Source organism: Myodes glareolus, chromosome 6 (assembly GCF_982192425.1).
Source record: "Myodes glareolus chromosome 6, mMyoGla1.1, whole genome shotgun sequence".
Lineage (NCBI taxonomy): Eukaryota > Metazoa > Chordata > Mammalia > Rodentia > Cricetidae > Myodes > Myodes glareolus.
The window spans coordinates 104012683-104020625 of NC_142031.1; positions in this window are offsets into that span (position 1 = coordinate 104012683).

The window sequence follows — 7943 nt, forward strand, 5'->3', positions numbered from 1 at the left end:
TGAGGCCTCAACTCTACACAACTTTACTGATGAACCCTGAGATGATTCTGTGGGAGAGAGCCCCATGCTGCAGGTGAGAGACAGATGTGCCAGGCAGACAGAGCTTACAGTGGAAGTTTTATTAAGAGAAAGAGAATGGAAAAGGGGGTGAGAGAAGGGAAGAGACTAGCCTCTGAGGACAGGAGTGTGGAAGAGAAGAGAGAGAGAGATACAGAGAGAAAAATGAAGAAGAGATAGTAGATGAAGTTTCACCTTTTAAAGGCACGGGCTACGGTCTGCCCTGCACTCGGGTATGACAAAGGGGCGATGCACTCTGCAGGTCCTCAAGGGGAGCGGCCAGGTGTACCAGGTTGCTAACAGTGGATTCCAAGAGAGAAGGCATAAGGGCCAAAGGACTGGTAGGTCCAAGGAACAAAGGTGTGGGGCCAGGGCTCTGGGCCCAAAGGACCAGGCTGCCAGGGTGCATCCTGCCAAGCGACAGGCCAGCATAATGCCTGAATCCTAACAAACCCTATACAACAATTGAGTAAACCTGTGAGTGGGAGAGTTAGTCCTCCCCAGAGAAGAGCACATCACTTGGTTGTCTAATATCAAATAGTCATCCTTGAAAACATACATACAAATAACTTTAAATGGACTCCACAAGCTATATTTAGAAATATATATGTATAAACAAATACATACATGTATGCAGTAGCATTGAAGAAGAGACCACAAATTTGAATGAGAATGGGAAGGGGTATATGAAAAGGTTTGGTGGGAGGAAAAGGAAGGAAGAAATATAATTAAATTAAAATCTCAAAAACAAACAAAAACAAAATTTCTTTAAAAATGGATGAATTCCTAGACAAAATTAAACTCAACAAAGATAAACAGTTTAAACATATCTGTGATAAACAACCAGATGGAAGTAGTACTTTTAAAAATCTCTTAACTAAATTAAGCCCTGGCCCAGACAGACTCACTACTGAATTCTATCCAACTTTCAAATTTTACCAGACTTTCAAGAAAGGGGTAATACCATTGAAAGAATTTGGGGGAAACTCTAGAAGAACAAATATCAATTATTCTTTATTTCTCTAGAGTGATTAAGAATATCAATTGGAAGGAAATACCAAAAGGGTGCCAGAGTATAAGTAAGGACAAAGAATTAATATAATACACTCAATGTATAATATATACATATATAATATATTGGGTAAAAACTAAAAAATTCTTTTAAAGAACATGGCTACACAGAAATTAGAGAGCGCGTAGAAAACCTCAAAGCCCACCCCACAGTAACACACTTCCTCCAACAAGGCCATACCTATTCCAACCAAGCCACAACTCCTAATAATACCAGATTCAATGAGATTATGGGGGCCAATTTCATTCGAATTACCATAAAATCTGTATTAGTCAGGATTCTTTGGAGTCACAGAACTTATAGAATGAATATAGATTGCTCGGCAATTAAGAACACTGCCTACTCTTCCAAAGGTTCAACTCCCAGCAACCGCATTGTGGCTCACAACCATCTGTAATGAGATCTGGTGTCCTCTTGAGGAAGACACCTAGTCAGTCGTCCTCATCAGCTTAGACCATGAAACCCAATATAGACAAGTTCAAAAGAATTGCCATATATGGACTGCCCATGCATGCTACAGCATTGCCAAGGCATAAATAAAGTAATAATAAATAATATATAGATAATGTATTTATGTAAATGACTTACAGTCTGCAATCCAACAATGGTTAGCTGTCAACAATAAGTTCAAGAATCTAGTAGTCACTCAGTTCCATGAGGCTGGGTGTCTCAGCAGTCTTCTGTAGATGCTGGAATCCCCAAGAAGTAGACTCCAATGCCAGTGAAGAAATGGATGTACTGACAAGGCAAGGACCAGTAGGTGAAGAATGAACACACCACCTTCCTTCTTCCTTGTCTTTCCAGCAGAAGAAAGTGGCCCAGATTAAAAGCTTGCCTTCCAGCTTCAAGGTCTGGATCAAAGGCCTGTTGTCTTCTTGCCTCAAGGACTGGATCACAACTGTGTCCTCCATTTCTGGATTACACTTCATTCTGGATATAGTTAAGTTGACAACCAAAAAGTAGCCATCACGGGGTTCATGAAGCTCCACCAATATTTGATGGGATCTTGAAAACTGATTGCTGCTGGGGGAAAGAAAGTCAGTTTTCCTCTCTATTCCCCCAATATTTTCCCTCCAACTTCATATGCTCTTACTTTTAAAACCACTGAGCCCACTTAGTACTGCCTGCATAAATATGGTTGTAGAACCATCCACTGGAGCATGGGTAGCCTTTCAGGAGCCACATCCCTGAAGAAAACTGACTCTCTTTCCCATCATTGCATGGCTTGTTTTTCTTTACTCCTTTAATCTATGACTGTCTGTACTCTTTTGTATTTTATTTTCTCTTTAAAGACTTTACTTCTTTTTATAACTCTCTATACTCTTTTTCTTCTCTCTTCCAAGCCTACATACATTTTCTAAACACACTGTGTTTCATTTAGAGGTCTTTAATGTCTGAATCTGTCCTATTGTGTAACTACAATTTTTTTCTGTCCAGGTGTGCTTCTTAAAATGTTATGCGACATGGCTAGGATTAAGGTTGTTTTGCCTTTTGACTCCACCCAGTCCAACATGGAGGAGGTCATTTCACTGCCTCCGAGACTGCCAGGTGGGAGCCGTCCTCACCACCTCAACACTGGTAACCAGTTGGTCCATGCTGTCGCCAAGTAAATCGCAACACACTGCCCACAAACTTCATTCAAGTAATCAGCCACCGGAAAGAGCCAGAGTTTGTGTTGACCACACCAGGAGGCCACCGTTTCTGATGCTGAGTCCGTAAAACGTTTTTGGAAGAGCTGCAGCACCAGCTCCCCACCGGCACGGCAGCTAGCCACTGGCAAACAGAGACCATCCAAAAAATAAATTGCCGGCTACCAAGAAGTCAGGCTTAACTCTGTTCTTTTGTGTCTAGAATTCCTTTCCAAGCTTTCTCGGGTTTTACATGGATGGAGTCAGCCCCACGTTGGTGCAGAGGCTGTTCATCCGTTTCCTGGCTGCCCAGACCTGAAATAATCACATAGATACTATATTAATTAAATCACTTCTTGGCCAATAGCTTAGTCATCTTCCTGGCTAACTCTTACATCTTAAATTAACCCATTTCTATTATTTAATATTTTACCACAAGGCTTATGGTTTACCAGTACTGGCGAGTAGGCATCTTTCTCCTCTGGTGACTATGTGACAGCTCTCTGACTCTGCCTTCTTTTCTCTCTCTGCTTGGAATTTCTGCCTTACTCTATTCTGCCCTGCTATAGGCCCAAAGCAGATTCTTTATTAACCAACAGTATACAGAGAGGAATCACAGATCACACAGCTTTCCCCAAACTGTGTCACCAAATGGGAACCAAGAGCTCAAATACTTGGGCCTAGAGGAAATATTTTTCATTCAAACCACCCCCAGGAAGCTGCAACAAATAGAAATGTGTGTGTGTGTGTGTGTGTGTGTGTGTGTACATATATATATGCCCCAATATCAGGTTTCCTGATTTCATTTAAAAAGTAATCAATTTGAAGGTTCTGATAGATCCTGATATCATAATAGTGGTTGATTTCAATACTATATGCTAATGTCTATATGGGTTATCCAACAAACAAAAATTAATGAAGAAATCAGGATTAAATTATACCGTGGATCTGGTGCAGGAGAATTGTCTGTATTCTGTCAATCATATTTTAAATAAATGCTGATTGGCCAGGCAGGAAGTATACGTGGGAAAACCAGACAGGAAGTAGAGGTGGAGCAAAGAGAACGGGAGTATTCTGAGAAGCAGGAAGCTTCCTCCGCCATTCCTGCCCAGACCACAGAGAAATAAGATGTAACTTGCTCTGCTGGAAAAGGTACTGAGCCACATGGCTAACACAGACAAGAATTATGGGTTACCATAAGATGTAAGAATTAGTTAATAAGTAGCCTGAGCTAATGGGCCAATCAGTTTATAATCTTATGGAGTCCACTGTGTGATTTTCTTTGTGACCTTGTCGGCTATGGGGTACCGGGCAGGACAGAAACCCCAACAAGCAGGCCCCTTCATGTTATATGGATCAAGTGAACATGATGGATATACACAGAATATTGCATAAAAGAAATACGAAATGCAATTTCTTGTCAGTAGCTACTGGAGCTAGATCTAAAATAAGCCACACTATAGGTCACAAGATCATTAACCAAATGCAAAAGAATCAAAGTACTCTCTTGTATTTGATTATATCATTTTATGATAAAACCAGAAATCACTAGAAAAAAACAACTAACAGAAACTAAATAAATGGATGGAGTCAGCTCTATACATTATTGAATGTCCAGTGACTCTTTGGAGGAACCGGGGAGGGTCTTTTTAAAGTTTCTTGTGTTGTTCTGGCCACCTGGCTAGTTTATACCTGAAATGATCACGCAGAAACTGAATTATTTAAAACACTGTTTGACCTTTAGCTCTAGCCTCCTACTGGCTAACTCTCACATCTTGATTTAACCCATTTCTATTAATCTGTATTCACCATGAGGTCGTGGCTTACTGGGAAAGATTTAGCATATCTGACCTGGCATCTCCATGGCAGCTCTCTCTCACTGTGCTTTCTTCCTCCCAGAATTCAGTTCTGTCTTCTCCATCTACCTAAGTTCTGCCCTATCAGGCCCAAAGCAGTTTCTTTATTAATTAATCAATGAAAACAACACATGAACAGAAGAACCTCCTAAATCATTCTTGAATCATATAAAAATGAAAGCACAACTTATCAGGATACTTGAGGCACGAAAGTTAGTTCTATAAGGAAAATTTACTGATAAAACGTTGCTACTGATGGATTTTTCAGTAAAATCAGAAAGATCTCAAGCCAATAATGGCATCATACACCTTAAATTCCTTGAAAAATAAGAACAAACCAAACCTCAAAATAGTAGCTAGAAAAAGTAACAAAGATTAAGGCAAGAATTAATGACACATAGACAAATGAACAATACCTAGAAACAACAAAACAATTCTTTGAAAACATAAACTGGAAAATCAAGGAGAAATGTATAAATTTCTGAATACATATGAGCAGCAAAATCAAATTCAGGAAATATAAACAATTTTAACAGTTCTGTAACAATTACCAAGAATCAAAGAGTAATAAAAAGGTCCACAAGAAAATCCCAAGGCTAGGTGAGTTGACTCTTGAATTCTCCCAATCTTTTAAAAAAGGAGCTAACAGCAATCCTACACAAACTGTTACACAACACAGGAAGGGAAGGAACACTGCCAAACACATTCTACAAAGCCAGTATTACCATGTCACCAATATGACAGGGAAAGAAAATGATAGAGCAACTTTCAAGATGAACACAGATGCAAAAATTCTCAATAAAACTCTTGCAAAGCAAATTAAAGAACACATTAAGTAAGAAGATCATGCATTGTGACCAAGTTAATCTTTTTTCAAGAATACAGAAATACAGATTTGTAAATCATTACGTGTAATTCAATGCATAAGTAGACTGGCGGTCACATCGCAGGTGATGAAAATAGGACTTCAACAAAGATCATTATTTCCTCATAATAAGAGTCTTGAGGAAAGTGAGAACAGGAGAAGTATATCTCAACACCATGAAAGTTATATACAACAAATCTATTGCTAACATTATACTATACGGGAAATCCCAGATCGTATCCTCTAAAACCTGAAATGAGACAAGGATTACCATTCTCTCTATTCACTCAGTATAGAGCTCAAAGCCTTAGTGAGAGCAATAAGCTGTCTACCTTTGTTTAAGACAAGTCATTGATGTGTACTCATACTGGCCTCAAACCATGATTCACTTGTTTTGCCCTACCAAATAATCACAGGCATGTGCTACCACTATTGGCTTTACACAGCTGTTTTTACCTAGTAGTCAATATAAGCACTGTGTGTGTGTGTGTGTGTGTGTGTGTGTGTGTGTGTGTGTGTGTGTGTGTGTGTGTGTGTGAATTGTCTTAGTTAGGATTTCTATTACTATGAAGAGTCACCATGACTCTTATGAATGACTTATAAATGACTCCTTATAATTCTTATAAAAGAAAACATTTAATTTGGATGAGCATATTGCTTCAGAAGTACAGTCCATTATTGTCATGGTGGTAAGAATGGTGCCACACAGGCAGACATGGTACTAGAAAATAGCTAAGAGTTCTATATCTGATCCACAGGTAGCTGGAAGAGACTAGGCCACTAGGCCTGGTTTGAAATTGGAATTCTTAAAGCCCATTCCTAGTGATACACTTCCTTGAGCAAAGCCACACCTACTCCAACAAGATCACAAGTCCTAATCCTTTCAAATATTGCTACTCCCTTTGTGTCTATGGGGGACATTTTCATTCATAGTACCCCCAATACTATGAAATTTGATCTGACAGAGGCACAATTAATCAAAACTTCCGTGGTCTACAAAATAAAGAAGGGATAGAGAGCAATAATCCTACTGCAGGAACTATTGGTCGTTTCATTCTACTTCAGTCACAGTCTGAAATCTGCTTGAACAAATTCTGTCAGTTGTAGCAGATGTCACTCACTGACAGGATGTTTAAAATCTGCACGGCATTCCTCAAGGTAGTTTGGAATTTCTTGTACCCTTTACTCAAACACGCTCATAGAATTTTACCTATGCGTTTATTTCCTCAAAAAGCATTACATGACATCAGAGAAATATGTTCACAAAACTGATATGAGATTCCCCTCTGTATGCCATGAATATGTTTTATTACCATTGGTTATTAAAGAAGCTGTTTCAGCCAATGACTTAGCAGAGTAAAGCCAGGCAGAAAATCCAAATAGAGATATAGAGAAAGAGTCAGCAGAGTCAAAGAGATGCCATGTAGCTGCCCAAGGAGACAGACACCAGATGGAACCTTACAGATAGGTCACAGCCTCATGGCAATACAAAATAATAGAAATAAGTTAATTTAAAATACAGAGCTAGCTAGAAATATGCCTAAGCTATTGGTGAAGAAGTGCTGTAATTAATATAGTTTCTGTGTGGTTATTCGGGTCTGGGAAGCCAAGAGCAAAAGAGCAGTTTCCACCTACACAAAACAAATGTGGAAAAGGCATATTTGATTTGAAAGAGGTTGCTCCCATAGGTGTATATATTTGAATAGTTGGTCCCTGGTTGGGGGAATTGTTTTGGAAGAATTAGGACATGGGGCTTGTTGAAGGAGGTGTGTCTCTAGGGGTGGGCTTTGAGGTATCAAAAGACTTGTGTGATTTTGCATGCTCTCTTGCTCTGCCTCTGGTTGTAGAGTAAAATGCGGGCTCTCAGCTGTTCCTTCACTCTGCCATCAAGAACACTAATACCCTGAAACTGCAAGCCAGATTAAATACTTTTATTGATAAATTGCCTTGGTTGCAGCCTTTTATCACAGTGATATAAAAGTAAGACAGGCACCTGTGCAGTCAATGTTTAATTACAGTCATGAATGAAGTGGAATAATAATTCTGTACACTGTGTGAATATATGTCACTATGATTGGTTTAATAAACAAGCTGACTGGTCAATAGCTGAGCAGGATAAAGTTGGGCAGAAAAGCCAAGCAGAATGATGGGATGAGAAAGGGCAGAGTCAGAAAAGTCTTCAGCAGATGCAGAGGGAGTAGATGAACGTGCCATGCTAATAAATGTTGACAGAAGTTTCTGTCCCACCCAGTTCTGCAGTCATTCAGTCTCAAAGAAACACACAAAGGCCTACATTGATTATAAAATGGTTGGCCTATTAGCTCAGACTTTCTTATTAACTAACTCTTACATCTCACATTTACCATAATTCTTATCTGTGTTAACCACGTGGCTTGGTCCAAGTGGAGCATTCTCATCTTGATTCCTCTGTGTCTGGGTGATGAGTGCAGACTGAGCCTTTCCCC